At 42.2% G+C, this 17,392-nt stretch overlaps 1 protein-coding gene across 9 annotated transcripts in view; it reads left to right on the top strand.

The window, feature by feature from the left end:
- Positions 1 to 17,392, top strand: part of MCTP1 (multiple C2 and transmembrane domain containing 1) — a 280,669-nt gene that overhangs the window by 74,626 nt on the left and 188,651 nt on the right. The window contains exon 1 of one of the 9 annotated variants that reach the window (XM_074931522.1): positions 15,055 to 15,132. The exons of 7 other annotated variants lie outside the window; for them this stretch is intronic. The gene's annotated coding sequence lies outside the window, so the exon portion shown is untranslated. Of the gene's footprint in view, positions 1 to 15,054; positions 15,133 to 17,392 lie in introns of those variants that run through there. One more of the 9 variants, XM_074931524.1, reaches the window with a different exon arrangement.

Below are 17,392 nucleotides of genomic sequence, written 5' to 3'. Positions count from 1 at the left end.
TAATTTCCTTCAGATGGAGGACATCCTGAAAGAGAATATGTTGTCGTTGGTAAATGACTAAAAGATGTTTGGAGTACATGGACTTTTTTCTGATCTATATCTCTTTATTTGCTAGAAGACACGCACTCACTTGCAGGAGCAGGTTGTTGGGTGGTTTTTTTGATCTCTCTACGGTGTCTTGGCTATCCCCCAGCTGTCTATTAGTTCTTGATTCTTCATTTTCTGGCACTTCATGTCAGACATTTCATAAAGGATCAGTGCCAACCTTCTTACTTGCATCCTGTGAAAACTTTGAAATGGAACACAGTGGTTTTCGGTTTACGAGTTCCCAGAGATTATGTTCAGTCTGTGGTGAGGAGATTGACAGTGCCCTTTTGCAGTTTGCTCCTTTTGGAAACTTGATAGAGTTGATCAGTGTATTGTTTCTGATGAGACCTTAGGAAAAGTTTAGACTTGGCAGCTCTTCTCGTTCCCTTCTTGTTTTCCTTGCCGTGGAGAAGAAGAAAGCGTCTCCAGCAAGATTGTAGTCAGGCTTCCCCCATCTTTCTGAGACAGCAAGTATGACTCAGTACATGGTTTTCATGGTATGGTTACTGAAAATACAAGGTAAAGCCAATGATTTGCATTTGAATACAGCAACTAACCAGTTAGGAAGTAATGGGTGGAGGTCACTGTGTGCTCTCTGGTCACGGGTGTACAGTCTCAAGGTGTGTTCTGCACGTATACAACACTGAAACCTTCTTGCTGTGTCTGGGGTGAAGTCCAGCTGGATGGTTAGGCAAACCTGAGTGGGCTTGACCTTGGAGAGGAGGCCTGAGAACAGCTCATTGTGCCTCGCTCTGCCCTGCGGTTCAGGTGGTGGCTGTGTCCCCGGGCAGTGCTGTAGCCTTGAAGCTTGATCCTTCACGGCTCTGTTGCGTAATCCTGGTAGGACGCAGGCCTCGCCTACGACCTGACTGTTGAAGAGGCATAAAGAATTGATAAGAGGGGAGCATCCTGCCCCGGAAGGCGCCAAAAACTGGATGGTAGCCCAAGAAGCATGAAGTCAGCAAAATTCTGTGGGAACTGGGGGAGAAGTAAAGGTGGGAGGGAGAGACCATGATCACCAACTCAATTCAAGACCGAAAAAATGTGCCCCTCGACACCTGCAAGGAGCATGGTTATGCAAGGAGCATAAGTTACACAGTGAGAGAGGCTAATTTAAATATAACTAACCAACAGCAGGTGGGATGGTGATTACAGACCAAGGAGTGTAAACCTAGATAGCTTTTTTGCTAATCACATAATAGGATAAATAGGGTGTAGTTCCATTGTGCAGCGTGCCAGCTTTGTGGAATTACGCCCTAGCACCCATCTTTGTGCAACTATAGAGTAAAGCTGGTACCTCAGCTCAGGGTGTGAGATTGGCTCTTGCACACCAGGTAACCAAACCTGTTTGAGGAACAACAGTCCTAACCCTGACTCAGGAGGAAAGGCAGCTCCTGGAAGGAGCAACCAACAAAAAGTATCGTGGCATTACCAAGTATTAAAACTTACAAAAAATAAAAAATACTACAGTATTAAAGGCATAGAGTCAGTGAGGCTTGAGAAAACAATGGGCAGGGAGAGGGAAGAAGTGTCTTTTTTTGTCTTTTTTTTTTTTTCTTTTTTTCTTTTTTTTCCTTACTGATGTGGGGCTGCTCCTGATCAGACTGTCTGCGGGACTTCTGCCACAGTGGACACAGGAAGCCCTAGAAGAGAAAACTTCCCATTTTATTCATAAGGCCACTCTCTTGACTACTGCTATTTTAGTAACTTGTAGCTTGCAGCTTATTATTTTATTCTGTACTGTAAGAACTGGATAATCCATTGTTGTATTGCTGTGTAATTCATACCTGATGGTGAAGATGGTGGCAAAACTCCTCCTGTAGGGTCAGACATGGCTCAGTTAGGTAATGCTTTACTGGGAAGCTGACTTGGTTACATAAACACATCAGAAAGTTCCCTAGTAAAGCATTTCCGAATTGAGTCGTGTCTGACTGTGCACATAAACGAATCAAAAAGACTGTGCCAAGGAGTGTTTGAGAAGAGTTGTTTGCTTCTGTACTGCCACAAACAAGTGCCCTGACATGGGGGATTTTTTGTCGTTATGATCCTCGTGGACAAGTTCTGAGCTACTCGTATCTGATTACTGCAAGATTCTTCTGATTGCCCTTCCTATGTCATATGAGTTACGGTCATATGTTTGCCTTTTTCTTTGGCCTTTTCGGTGATTTAATCTATGTTCTCAAATGTCTTAAAGAGTCAGTTATAGAATATATTCACCATAGATGATGGTCTTTTTTGCACATGGGGTGGGCTCAGAGCTGGTTTTGTTCTACAGGATGTGACCCAAGATGTGAAGCTGGGCTTCTCTTAAGAAGGGTTTGTGTCTTGCGGACTGTGGAAGAGCTTTTCCTAGACAGGAAGCTCTCTCTTGGTTTCAGCTTTGCTGCAGGTCTATGCCAAACTGTCTTGTGAAGTGTAGAAGAGCTGGACTGTCGGCTGCTCAGGTTTATTTGGATCCCTTGCTCAAACTCTTAATCACTTCATTTTACCCTAATGAAAGGTCGGAGCTAGTCATTAAGATTGCTTATTGTCATTGTCGTCGTCATCAATCCATCAAGACACTTCTCTTTGCTGCCTTATCACCACAACGTTGGAATAAACTCAGCTTTCCCATCCAAGAAAATACTCAGTGTTATTTGGAATATAGACAAAATATCTCCTCCTGGATTGTTCTTTTCACTCTGGCTAATGGCTGTATCGAGATGCCGAGGATTGTGTGGTACTTAGGAAGCATTTAGACAGCTGTTGCCTGCTTATATTGTCTGCAAGGTACATATATTGGTTTTGAATCCCTTGCTTGCAGTTGAAAGCAATAGAACAGATTGTAGACAACTCATTTTGGTGTTTTGATAGTTTTTGTAAGGCATTTTTCTTAGGTAGGGTGTCCTTCTGATGTGAGGCTTAAGTGACAAAATGCTGAGAGATGTGACAGCATGTGCATTGAGCGGGGAGTGTTCAAACTGTGCCTTTCAGTAGTGTTTTACTGCTGTATACCTGCACTACCATTGTGATTTTATTTCCAAAAATATTTGTACAGCAAGAAGAATGTGCAGAGGTGGCTAATCCTTTAACTTTTCTTAAAAAATGAATACTTTACAAGTACTGCCACTGCGGTGTTACCCAGATACAATCAATAGAAGCTCAAGACTATTAGTATGCTTTTTCTTGTATATCTCAGCAGTTACTGGTCACACGAAACCAGATGATTTTTGTATGACTGGCCAGTATAAGCTCTAGTTAAAACAAAGATTTGGGTACGATCTGTGAGCATCCTGCCTGTGGTTTCCTTGTGTTACTTCTCCATCGTGTTGGGCTGCTGATAGGAATTGTAATTTTCACATTCGTGTAATAGTTGAAGTATGTTTATGTTTTGTGTCAGATATTTGGACTAACTCTTTACAGAAATGGCTTTTTGTGAGAATAAATAGAGGACAGGGAAAATTTGATTTTTAAATGCTCGAAAAATGCTAGGAAATCAAATGTGCCTCATGCCTTAAAGAATAGAGAAATTACAGTAGTGCTCAGGGTTTGGTCCAGTTAACATTAGTGGAGCATTAATCACTGACTATTACTGTGAGTTGTCGTGGTTTGTCCAAAATACTGGTTGTTGCAGTATGTGTTTACTGTAAGATTTATTTACAGAAAAATCTAGAAAAATTCATCATTTGAGGAATACATCCCTATTTTTATCAAATTATCTGGGTTTTTTTTGAAAGATACCATGTGTATTGGTGGCTTTGGCTGAAGAGGTCACACTTCTTTGAAGCGTTTCTAGCACCTCGTTGTTTCTTACACAGTTCTAGCTCTGTTTTCTTCATTAAAAAAACTGCTGTTCTCTCACATCTCTTAACAGTGTCAGGTTTCATGTGGGGGCAACTGATTTCTGTGACAATGCCAAACGCGATTCTGAAGTACCTAATTCAGTCGCATTCTTGAATTACCTACCCTTGGTCACACCGCGTTATTCATAATTCTCACTCTTTCCTGTTGTGCCAAGTTAAACGGAATCCATCTCGTTCTGTACAGATCAGGCTTAAAATCGGGGAGGGAAAAAATAGCGCAAGGGAGAAAGCATGATCCTGTTACTCACTGACGGAGTGGCGTGCCTTCCAGAAGGTAATCTTCCAGTCTCCTCTCCCAGGATGGAAATTTGAAGTAAGTTGGAGGAGACAGATGCAAGCAGGGAGGAAGAGGAGGGCTGTGGGCGACTCTTTTCCTCCCCCTGTGCATCTTCGTCTGCAGGGGCTGGGACCCGCGCTCCTCTTGGCGGGTCCTTGGGGCGGCACCTGCGGGGGAGAGCTGTGGGAGTGGAGTCCCTCGCACGGGCCCTGCGGGTGAGACGGGGTCTCTCTCCCCTTGGGCGATGGTGCTGGGAAAGGCAGGCCCTGCCGTGGCCTCCTGCGCTTTCCAAACGACTCGGTGAAGGCCAAAGGCTCGGGTGAGTTCTGACAGCGCCGGGTGGGGCGGGTAGGGGAGGAGCTGGGTTTGGGTTGCAGAGTCCAGTTGTCAGGGCAAGTGAGAAGGTCTGTGCTTCCGTCGAGCTTCAGGAGGATGGCAGCAGGTAGCACCTGGGAGCAGGCACCCTCCAGGGTAGGTGGCAGATAAACCGGACTGGTAAACCTGCAGTGCACTCTAGTCTGTGAGGTCTGAATGCAGCCTGCACGCTGCAGGGAATTCCTACGTGCTGTAGAGAACTGAGTCCTTACTTGATCCAGGACTCATTGCTGATCTTGGGGAGAATCCTGCAGTGTTTGGTCTGTTTCTTAAGCAAAATCTTGCATTTGCAAGTGTAAATACAAGCTTGCCATGTGACCACAAGACAAACTGCCTGTCCTGGCCCTTCGAGATCTTCAAAGTCTTGTTTGCTAAATTGATGGGCTAATTAGAGCACGAGGACAGATGAAAGCTGGGCACGTGGTAGAAATGTTTTCTTTCTAAACAAAACGTAATTTCTGTTGAAGGAAAGATGCAAATACATTCACTTCCATGTTCTAAAGACTCTCGTAAATGATTACTAGTGTGATAAGCTTTGGACTTATTTAAGCAAAAAGCTATCTCTGAGTTTCTTCATGAAGTGAAGTGTTTGTACAAATTGTATGCCTTCCTACCTACAAAGAACAAATTAAAATGCAGTCCTAAAATGTAGCCTGTTAAAATGATGCTTTCCCGAAGTGTCTTCCCTCACTGGAGGAGATCAAGAGGGTTCACACTCTGTTCTCCTCCCGGGAAGTCTACAGTGTCCCAGTGAGTAAAACATGCTGTACTGTGCAGTAACTGTGCTTTGAAAAACACTGAAGCAACTATCTGATGTAATGCTGTCACTGTCAGCCCATAGTGAATACTTGTATTTACAAAGATTTGGGAAGATTTGGGAGGAAGCCGAGGGAGGCATCATGAATGCATTTTTATATGGGTAGAAAAAGGAGATGCTCTTCACGTTTCCACACTGGAAATGGCCATGGTTGCAAATCAAAGCTTTGCTCAGTCTGTTCAATTATTGAAATCTCTTGTTTTCAGTCTTTCCCCAGAGCTCAAGATAAATTCTGCTCTCTGATTGTTTGGAAGAAATCATTATGGAAACGAAGAAAAAGCCATACAGAAAATCATACAGAAACTCTTTGAAAATAAAAAGCATGCAAGCTACTAAAATGAGAAAATGCCCGTTCCCTTCTTCAAGAATAAGACAGCACAGAAAATACATTTTTGTGCTGGATCGTTTTTATATGTTTGCACTTCATACTGTCCAGGAGGAATTATCTAAAAATTCACTGAAATGTGATAATGGAAAGAAGGTTAAGCAGAGTGATACTGGAGCTTTGTAACAACAATTAAACACTACACGTGGATTTCAAAAGTCACTGAAGCATTTAAATGTTTCTGAGAATACTTACAGCATATTCCAGAAGTGTCTGGCCTGACACCAGAAAGCACAGTCCAGGGTTGCACACTTAGGCTCCCTGTGTAGCACAGGCAGCTGCAGCGAGGTCTCTAGCACTAACCTATCTGTCAGTGCCAACATCTCATTATTAATGTTTTCTTGATGAGAAACTTTAACATCCTGCACGTCCTTAAGCTGAAGAGCGGAATGTCAGGGAAGTGCCCTTGCAAGTCACAGACCAGCACCGCTTCTAAAAGTGGGCATCTGTACTCTCTGTTCGAAAAAGAGACACAATGAAAAAATACCACATCCAGAGGAAGAGTCTCAGCTATCTCCTTCCTTACCTCTACACAACACGGTGTTATTTATAATGGCTTTCCTTGTCAAAATTGCACACAAAATTACACACAAAATTGCACGTTAATACAGAAGTTAAAATATGGTGCCGGATTGATTTGGAGGAAATATCTTTATGAATTTTGTATTACTTCTAACATTTTTTATGTCCCTTTCTGTTTAGTGGCTGTGTCCTAGCTTTCATCCTCTTTACTGTGGTTATTATAAAAGGAAAGTCCTGAAGGTTAACTGGAGCACTGTCATGGTGGTCATGTCTTTGATGTACTGAAGAAGACTGCTTTATACTAAAGGGCAAAGTATAATCCCGTTTGTAAAGTCAAGGGATGTGAAGGGGCATCTCAGGTGAATGAGATGTTTGTGTTGCCCGAGGTGTCAGTTCTGGAAAGGTAATTGTCCTAAGTTTATACGCAATGTAATTGATAGACGTGGTGTGTTGTACAAGGTGATCTACACAAGTCTAAAAAGCTACTCAAAACCCCTTCTTTTAGTTGCTTTAGTATGACTTCAGGCCATTTTAGTTCAGCACAGACCTTTTTGTTTTTCTGTTCTTGTATGGTTTTTTTAATAGCAGAGGTGCCCCATGTCATGCCGCTCCCTGGACTCTCTTCCTTCTCTCTTAATTTGGGATTCTGTTATCACTAAATATCTGTCATAACACATACTCAGTTAACATCTGAACTGTACCCTCATCCATAATACATATAAACAGTGGAAAAGAAAAACCTGTGCAAACACAGAATCTTCCCTTAGTGCTGTGAAGGTGCACTGTCCATTTTTAGTGGTTAAAATAAAGACGTGTAAGCCCAGTCTTGGGTCTCAAGAGCCTGCTCATACCAAGTTCATCTCTTCAGCAGTTACGTTGCACCGTGGCTACAGATGTAAAGCAAGGTCGTTCTGTTCTTTATAGAGCTTTTTCTTAAATTCCATTAGCATTTAGTCAGATGGTAGCTCCCTTACATAACTGTAAGTGGATAGCCTTATTTCAAAATCCTTAATGGTTTTTCAAATTAGGTAATATGCAAGAACTTGTACATGATTCTTTTTCATGTCATCTTTAATGGGTACTTAGTAAACAAAGCCTTTGGCTATTAGAAAGAAGAAATCATCAGCAGAATTGCAAGTGTGTGAGTTTATATTTTAAATGTGTTTGCATCCCCTGATTCTCTACACACACATGAGCCCATTCTTCATGAGTCAGATAGTGGAAGCTGCAGTTGGGTTACAAAGTGCTGATGCATTTCAAACTCGCGAGTTTAAAATGCAGAATCAATGCTATCCAAGATTGTGTTTATAGACCTAGAATTTCTACTAAGAAGGTAATCTCTCATTTGGGGAAATATAATGACATCAATAAATTATAAGTGAGTGCTTGCATAAGAGCTTGTTCTTTACCAGGAGTTTCTTTTCCACAAGCACTTCAGCAGCTCTTTATTGTGTGATGTCTGGGTGGTTTTTTACTCAGCTGAGCTGAGAGATATATTTTACAGGTGACAGGAGCAGAACCATGAATTTCAAGTAAAGTCAGTGCCTCTTAACATGTAGGGTCTGTTTTCCTCAAGTCACTCTTTACAACTCTAATACAATCACACAGCAGGGATGTTTACTCCGGCGCCGGGGCGCAAGGGGATTTCTCCACAAAGCTTGCACCACCCCCCACCCCCCACCCCCCCCCCCCCCCCGCACATTTTACCAAAAACTCATAGAGTGTGGATATCCATATTCGTTGGGTTACATAACACAAATGTCTGTATGAACGAGTGAGGCTGGGTTAGTTCTAGAGGCTGGTGTCAGCAGTCGATATTCTCTTTGCACCTGCCCATTGCCTCCTGGGGGGCGTCTCTGGGGGGCTTTGGGAGGAAGGCTCGTAGTCTTTCTCACCTTGTTTTTTCCCTGGAGCATGCACACATTCTCTCAGCCAATGTCTTGAATAGCAAGAGTGTTTTCAGCTGGTTTATTCATTCTGTCTTATCTAAGAGAACCAGTGGAACTTCTACCATCCGTACATGGCTATCTTTACGCATTACCAAGACCCAACTAGTTAGGGCACACCTGTTTCCCAGGGATGAAACCGTGATATTTTGCTGAACACTGCAGTTCTTGGTATATTTTCACAGTGAACTGCTTTGTTTTGCTGAACACTGTAGTCCAGGGTAAAATTCCACAGAACAGTCTGGGCAAGCAGGACTCCTAGCAATATTAAAAAATACTATAAGTAATACTGTGAGTTGCTATAAGTAAATAAATAAGTTGCTAAGCAGTTTGCTATAAGTGAATAAGTAAATAAGTCTCAAAACAAGTAATCATTTCTCTGTATCACAAGTAAGGAATTAATCTGCGTTTGTGGTGGTGGTGTGTGTTAGCTGTGGTTTCCACTTAGTTTACTAAGGGCAAACTGACTTTTTGAGGTCTTCAGGGCAAAACCCTGTGACTTGTGCTACTAAGCCAAAACCTGTGGGTCTGACAGCTCTTGAATTAGGGGAAGAAAACTCTTCATTTCCATACAATCGGTGAAAAAAGTGTTAAGATCTGTGGTAGCTTTGCCTGTCGTGCTGTTATCAAAATAGATTTCTTCCCCCAAGAATTCTCATGATTTGAAAGATGTTAGGGTAGGCAAAAGAAATCCACAGAAAAGATCTACTAGAAGAAAGTTGCAAGAAAAATGTCACGTATGTTGTGTTAGAAGTGTTCTAAGCCAGAGGGCAGGAAAAAAAAAATGGGATGTGAATTCTGCCAGAAATGCTGCCAGATCTTTTAGCTGATAAGAGTATCGCGTTTGTGTGAAAGTGTGAAAAGAGATAGTTAACCCGGTTTGCATGGGGACTGTGATAGAGACTTAAGAGTATGCTTATGGGAGAATATAAAAAAAATTTAAGTGTGGTCCAGAATTAGCTCCTACCACTTACGTGTTACTGTAGAGCTTCATAGATTATCAAAGAGCAATGTAGAAAAATAACAGTTTAAGGTCCCAGGGCCATTTATATGTGTGTTAGCAGGGAGCTGCTCATCTGTGCCCAACTCTGAGCTCCTGGTTTTTGAACCAGGTTGTTCATGGCTGGCCAGGGTTTTCTGCACAGTCTTACACTGTGTGTAGGCACACCTGAGCACATTGCCTGGTTGGCACAGCAAGGCAGCAGTGTAACCAAAATCCCCTTGTTGTTGTATTCAGTTGTCTCATAGACATGAATCAAAGCTGGTTTTGTAATGAGGCTCTAGAATGGGTTTCAGTATATGTAATCCTGAAAGAATGTTTTCAGGAACTGGTATAAATACTATAGACATTATTTTCCGTTACGTGTGAGCAATGAAGCTAAATTTCGGTCCACTTAGGAGTCTGTGCTTTGTCAGCTCATCGAGAAGGGTATTACGGGAGATGGTGCCAAAAGCCCTGTTAACGTGGAGATGAACTCTGCCCGCTGCCCTCCCTTCACCCAGCCAGCCAGACTCATGGTAGCAGGCTGTCAGCTCAGCTTTGCTGATCTCATTAACAACTGGCCAGCTTTGGTCTATCTGGCATGCAAATACACTTTTTTTTTTTCAGATGGGGAAAGCACAAGTGGGTGCCACTAGGTACACCGGTAGTAGGCGAGCAGGGCTGCTGTACTCCTCTGGAATTCCCAAAACTTGTCAGTGTTTATATACCACGGAGGATCAAACACCTGGTATAAACTGTACTACTAATGTAAAACGCGGAAAAACAAATCACGCCCCTGTCTGGATTTCTGGTTGGTTTTAATTTTTATTCTTCCACTCTTCTCTATACAAGCATATTACCATATAATCTGTTCAGTTTTTAAAGATTTCTTGTCAGCTTGGCTGTTGCATAGGCCGCTAGCTCTTCGCAGGTGAGCGGGCTTGCTGCAGAAGTTCAGTGAAGCTGCCCGCGGTCCCCCACAGGACAGGGTGTTGGCCTCAGTGCCCATTTGCAGCAGCTGTTCCAGGCCTTCTAGAACTCCTGTTGGTCTAAATATTGTGAATTTGTGTTTTCCTCGCTTAAATATTGACTTAACAGCCTCTCCGATATCCCCGCCTCAGGCTGTTCTTTTGTGAACAACATATTGTGTGAAGCATTTCTACTCTCTGTTGGCTAGTAGCGTGAAAGTGTAAGCGATGGGATGGATATGTGGTAACTCCCTTCTAGCAGGCTATTAGGTAGGTAGTGTCCTCCTGGGAAATTCATAGATGATTGTCTGTATCTCTTCCAGACTTGCTGCTCGCTATCTCTAGAGAAATCCCCTCTACCAGGGTTTGTTGCGACGTTCTTGGAAGGGCAGTCGTGGTCCTTTTGCCTGAAGTTTTTGCCCTCGTTTGTATCAAGGGCCTCTTCACCCTCATCACCCTTCTTTTGTAGAACAGTCAGGCATGAGAGAAGCCTGGTCTTCTCATCCTGGAAGATGCTCTCTCATGGCTGCTGTTCGGAGGAGTGTGCTTGCAGCGGGCAGAACTAGAGCAATCCTTTCCAAGGCTTCCACATGTACAAGAAGTAGCTGGTTTTAGTTTTTCTTTCCAGCTGGCAGCAACTCCTTAGTGGTCTGCAGGGTGAAGGCCAGAGGTCTGTAAAGGCCAATACACTCAGTAAAATCGTTACTTGTTTTTTGGTATTTTTTTCACGTTTCAGTAGGAAACTCAGTATCTTAGTAAAGTGTATTTGATTCCATCTGCAGAAATAATTCATGTGGGCAGATGTAATTAATAAGAAATTCAGATGAAGAAGGCTGTCACTAGGCCGAGAAAAACAAGAGGCATTAGTCAAGGTATAGGCAAATTGGCATTAGCAGTTTAACTCATGTAAATTATTCACTCTGGCTGTGTCGTTTGGTACCATTGTTTAGGTAACTGTTGTCGCTAGTGGTTATGGTTGCAGCTCTTGCTTATAAAACTGAGGCCCCACAGAGCGAGTGAAGGAAGGAGCCATGGCCTGGTGGCATTCCCCCTGCCCCAGGCCGTGCAGCTGAAACATGGGGCAGCTCAGGTGCTGCTAAATGTGCCTCTGGCTACAAGACTGGGCATTCACCAGCAGCGAAAGTATCCACATTCTGTGAAATTAAGAAAAAAGTGCTGTCATGTTAAGCGAGATACTTGAGTTGAAAGATACAGTACTTGTCAGTTTAATACTGAATGCAATATGCTTGTATCCTTCTAATCAGATGTCGTTGCAGTGTTAGAATTACTGTCTTTTCATGAACTGATGATTATTTTCCCCTTATCGCACCAATACTAACAAGAGCCATCTCATTAATTCTGTATTAATTTAGAATGCTAAATCAGGAAGTAATGTTACAGACTCTTGCAGGTAGTATTTTCCTTCTGAACAGTGCACCAAACTCTGGGAAACTGGATGCTGCTCACAAAGCTGTAAAGTTTTCCTAAGATAAATAACACAACTGTTGTCTAAGTGGAACAACTGAAATAAGTTGTTCCACCCTTTCAGGTCAATGTACAACGTGTTACTCAAATGACTAGATTAGGGCGTAGTTAATCACAGTTTATTTTTTCTTAATATGACTAAAGAACCTTTTCAGATGATTGTTTCAAAAGCTAAGTCATCTAACTGAAATGTGCACGTGGATTCTGGAGAAAGTGTTTCTATTATGTGTGTTTATTGGCATATGAGCTTCATCAGAAAATCCACATTTTAAACAAACTTTACTCAGTGTTGAAGGTCCACTGTCTGCTGTTCAGTTTCTCGCAGCAGAGAGCTGTGAGAGCTCGGTTGCCTTCCAAAGAACCGATTTTCTCATCCATTGTAATAGGGTTTGAAAAAAAAGAATTTGCAGAGCGTTTGTCGGTGGAACACTACATCATCACGTGCCTTTAAAAACTAAGGAGGGAGGCACATTCTGAAACTGAAAAAAAGACAACCAACAAAACACTTTCTCCCAGCATTATGGGAGATGCACACTGTTGCGTGTATGCTGTAGTGTGAGGTGCTCAGTATCCCAGCTCTTCACCCAAGCGTCCGTTTGAGCACTTTGGATGGCATTTCAGAACGTGCTTGTTTCCTTTTCCCCTTCACTGGGATGGAAGAGAAACTGTGTGTGGCTCTGGGGGAAATCCTCGGCGTCAGGACCTGGCGGGTGGCTGCTGGGACCAGCCGGATGGTGGAGGGTTCAGGAGGCACCGGTCGAGAAGGGGACGCCTTCCCCAGAGTGCGCCTGACTGCTCTCCATCTCCCTCTTATCCACAAGTCGAAGGGGCTCCTTGGGGTGGGTCCCCATCAGCAGCATCCCCGTTTCAGCATCTCGTTGTGGTCTCAAGTAGAAAAATGCTTGCTTTTACCATCATGAAAAGCGATGGCTGTTTTACTGTCTTTCAAGCCACTTCTGCAAAGAGCTTTTCCCAGATGGATTTTGACCATATATAAGAACCTTTCTTTTAGTATTTATTAGTTTGGAGCAGATGGGGTTTACTGCTTTGAAGGCAGGCAGCAGTGATAGATGACATTGCTTTAAAAAACGTACACCTTACAATTTCTTCTTTCTGTAGTGTTTTGTCCTCCATTGCTTTTCCTCTGTGGAAAACATGTGAGGTTCTTTGGAAATTGCTGTTAAATGAGAACAGCGACATATGTGCTACTTAAAAATGAATTCATTGTTCTCCAGAGCTGCAGTCAGGGAGATAAAAAATGTTACTATTCCTTTCGTGGACCCTCTCACAGCAAGATCTGAGTTCTTTGCCGTTCCTCTGCAAAGTAAAGGAGAATTCTTACGCTTCTTCCAGTGGTCGAAAATGAGGCAGAAAGGGATAAAATGAGATGGGCAAGGGCAGGTGCTTGTATCCGAAGCCACAAATTCTACACAGATTCTTATTTTAATAATAAAATCGTCACTCCTTAACATTTTTTTTTTAAACTTTGCTGGTTTAGGGAAAGTGTATCTTGTTGTAGAGAAAGGAGATGCTTTACTCCTTGTTAACCTGTTCTCCTAAGTTACTTCTGGGTGCTGGTAGTGAGGAGAGGTTTGCCAATGTGCAAGTTGTTGTCATGGAGATTTGGGTAGCGTCATATGTATGATCACATGTGTGTCACATGTATGTCACATACCTGATGTTTCTTCGTGTCATGGGGGTGATGACTGCTTGAGGTTTCACTGCACCCATTTCCTGTGATTTATGTTATTTCAGTGTATCACATCTCACCCAGGTCTATCAGAACCTGTAGTCACGGTCTTAGGTGAGAGATTCTGATGTGTGCTTTTTTTTCTTTAGGGGTGATCTCTTTTTTTTTTTCCTGAAGGGAATGCCAAAAGCATATTTAACTCCACCATTTTGAAGTGACAAACTAAGCTCAAATTAAGGAAGAGGTGGAACTTTCTGACCAAGTCCAGTGAGCAAGCTGGCTGCTGTGTGATATAAGTAATTCCACCAAACTCTTCGGCTTTGTAGCAGTGTGCTGTTGAGGGAAGAATCTGGAATTCTTAATGGTGTTTCATTACAGACATTAATGACATACAGTAAACCAGCTATTTCAGTGTTTCAGATATGACTTACTGAGAAGAGTGGTTTGCCCACTTGGCTGCAGCCTGCTCTCTGCTTTCTGATTACCCATAAAGTTTATAAGTAGTATTTCAGAATCACACCACTGGATTTGAATCTAGACTTGCATATTCCTGGGTGAACTGCAACACCCTGAGAGGGGGTCCCAAGCATCTGGGGGCATCCCTGTGGAATGGAGAGGTCTGGGAGGGGAGAATCCACCTTTCCACATCGTGCTTGTTTCTCATCGCCAGTGGAATATTCAGTTGACTGCAGAGAAACCAAACCCCAGAAAACTGAAAACCCATAGGTAGAAGCAGTCTGATACTGACCTCAAAATGCACAGGACAGGTAGAGATTTTATGGAGAGATGTTTCTCTTTCTGTATTCAGGATTCAAGCTAAATTAAAACAAGATTTTCTTCTTGCTTATATAGGAATAAAGAAATAAGTTGTCATAAAGGTACATAAGACTGGACAGGCTCTAATGCCAAACAACAATACGTGTCCAGTTGTGGGATACTTGTACTTCTTCATTTATAACTGAATGCATATTGAAATTCAGTTGGGAAAAATCTACATGTTTATTGCTTCCTTCTTATCTCAATTCCTTCTTTTTCAGCTTCTGATACTTCTATAATGGCCAAGAAGGAATTTTTCTGAAATGTTATGATTAATATCAGGTGGTATCTGGATACTCAATACTTAAATCAGCTCAATATTCAACTCAAAACTTAAATTATCTTCAGAATTAATATACTAGGATAGAAAGTATCCTAGGACAGAAAGTATGAGTTCTCTTTCATTTTCATGGAACACTTATGTATGCATTTATTAAAACAAATATTTAAATTTAGTATTTCTCCGCTGAAGGTATTATTTGGAAAGAAGTTAGTGTAGGCATGATCTATAATTTAGCGTTCACCAGCTGAGTTTTAATATTTGTTTCATACCAATACTTAATAAATAAACCGCAGAACCCTTTAGTTTGTACCATCATCTGCAGGGGGGGGGGAGGGGGGAGGAAGCAGCTTTCAATGTTTAAAGATGTGGAGATAGTTGAGTCATTTCCTCCGAATATGTGTTGAAACATATTCAGATATCAAGACTTATCTTGCTTTCGTTCTGAGTAGCTGCAGTTCACAGCAGTAGTCAAATGATACTTGCACAGAGCTGTTGCTACCAGCTGGAGGTGAGCAGTATTAACGAGCAGTTGTCAGCTCGGAAGGATAATTCAGAATTTCGAGTATCTCTGTGAAGCAAGAGATGTTTATCTCACTCCTGTAATACTGTTTTAGATAGGTGAAAGCTGGAGGAGCTTCTCAATTTGGACCTGGTAAGGTAGGAATTTAGTTTTTTTATAAGGTCTGACATGCTGTGATACGGTGTTACATGCATCTGCTTTAAAATATAGGTGATTTACAACTCTGTCTTGAAGATAATTGTTTGCTTGCGATGGAAACTGCATGCCCTAAGGTGATAATACAGGACCAGGAAAGCTGTTTCTTCACTTTAGAGTACACAACATCACACCGAGAGAAGCATCACTCACAGGTAGACTGATGTCTGCAGTAGTTTAGAATTCAGGAGATTTTCTGAAATTTCACTGTTGTTGTTCTTTTGCTGAATCCTCCGTGTTAGCAGAAGAATATGCCTATTATTTACAGTTTGAAGACTGTCATTCTTCCTTTTAAACTGCTCTCGGATATCTGTCTTCTGCTGAGTAGTTTGTGGATTTTTATGGATTCTCTGTCTGTCATCCCTTAATGGCAGTTGAAGGTATCTAAATACCTAGGCAGCACATAGTCAAGGAAATCTAGCTGACTGTAAACTTGGAATCTTATTTTGCAAATGTTTTTACTGTTTGTGTTTAACAGACCGGTGTTATCTTTATAACGTTGGTCTTTTGAACTATGAGTACAAGCACTAAGGAAGTTCCTCTTAGAAGCAGTTTAGTGTTTTATTGATAGCAACACCATCGCTGTCTTTGCTTAAAAATTAATTCAGAATAATTCGAATGCCATGTTCTGATAGTTGTATTTCCCAAAATTTAAAATACAACTTTGTCATGTAATTTAAATATGAAACATCTTCTGAATAACATGGATTACATAAAGTGTGTGTATATTTATGTATATAATTAGTGATTAATAACGTGGAAAATGGTTAGGACTGTTTCAGTATGGTTTTCTGCTGTGAAAATGTGGAGTGTGTTTTTAAATACGACACCAGATGATTTTTTTTTGGAGGGAATGATGAGTATGGCATATATGTTGGCTTCAGGTATTTATCTCATTTTGAAATGGAGACAGCTAATTGTTCGCAGATCATCTTTGATATGGATGTGACACCTGTCTCTAGTTCCCAGTTGAGTTATCCTTCATGTGCCATGTTTGACATAACTTGCAGTGTAATTCTGCACTCTTCAGGCAAGTGAGAGGATTTTTGTGCGTGATACTGCAAGTTTCTTTAGCAATGATAGAAATGCTAGCTGTCAGAAACTGGGATAGTGCTGCAGCTGCGTGAGACTTTGGAAAAAAACAGAAGAAGGAAAATGCAGATGTAATTTTAACGCTTCACAATTTGATAGTTTTAGGAATGTAAGGTTTATCTTGAACAGAAGAAAGTATGTGATTTTTGTGTTTTCAGTGTATTTTCATCCCCTTACAAACCACTTTTATTTCCCCATTTATTTGTGCGTGCTTCACGAGGGCAAGTGTGTTTATACTTGCAAAAACACGCTCATACAGCCCATGTAACTTCCCATAATCTCCCTAAAACCAAAATGGCCCAGGAGCGCTCATTCTTTTTGCTTGTCCTGGGAACAGAACAATTCTGCACAGACGGAAGTCGGATCTAATTCATTTCATGATGGTTTTCATTTATTCTGCTTAAAGAAGCAAATTTTGGAAAAATATTATTCTCTTGGGATTTTTGACAGTGGAGGTAAACGCACCCTCAAGCGCATGCGGGAAGCAACTTCATGTTTATATAGTCACACACAGTATGTCTTGGATTTCTTTCAGAAAAATGAATTTCTTTACAGAAAAAGCCTGGAATGTTCAGGGGGAGGGTTTAAGTCACAACCTATGTGAGCACTCCAGCGTAAGCGCAAGGCATATGTATGGGCTCGCCTTGAAGTGTTGAGGGTTTGTGCGTGTCTCTGCCTCGGACGTACCCTGCTCCCAGGGGCTGGAGAGGGTGGTGGCTCTGGGTGCCAGCTGCAGCCCTGCCGTACCGGGGCAGCCAGAGGGGGAAGGAGAAACAGCGCTTGAGGAAAGGCAGCTGAGGTCAGCGTATACTTCATTATGACATTTCAAAGCAACGGAGAATCGCGGGATGGCCGAGGTTCACAGGCACCTCTGGAGGTAGCCTAGTTGAACCCCTTGCTCAGAGCAGGGTCATCTCAAGCAGGTTGTGCAGGACCATGTCAGAGCAGGTTTTGAGTATGTCCAGGGACACTCTCCGGGCAACCTGCGCCAGTCTTTGACCACTCATACAGGAAAAAGAGGTTTTGTCCTCATGTGTATAACGAAATATCCTGTATTTCAGTGTAATACCTCTGCCTCCTCTGTCACGGGGCACCACTGAGAAGAGCCTG

Source organism: Athene noctua, chromosome Z (genome assembly GCF_965140245.1).
Source record: "Athene noctua chromosome Z, bAthNoc1.hap1.1, whole genome shotgun sequence".
Classification (NCBI taxonomy): Eukaryota; Metazoa; Chordata; class Aves; order Strigiformes; family Strigidae; genus Athene; species Athene noctua.
This window is presented reverse-complemented; position numbering and strand designations above follow the sequence as displayed.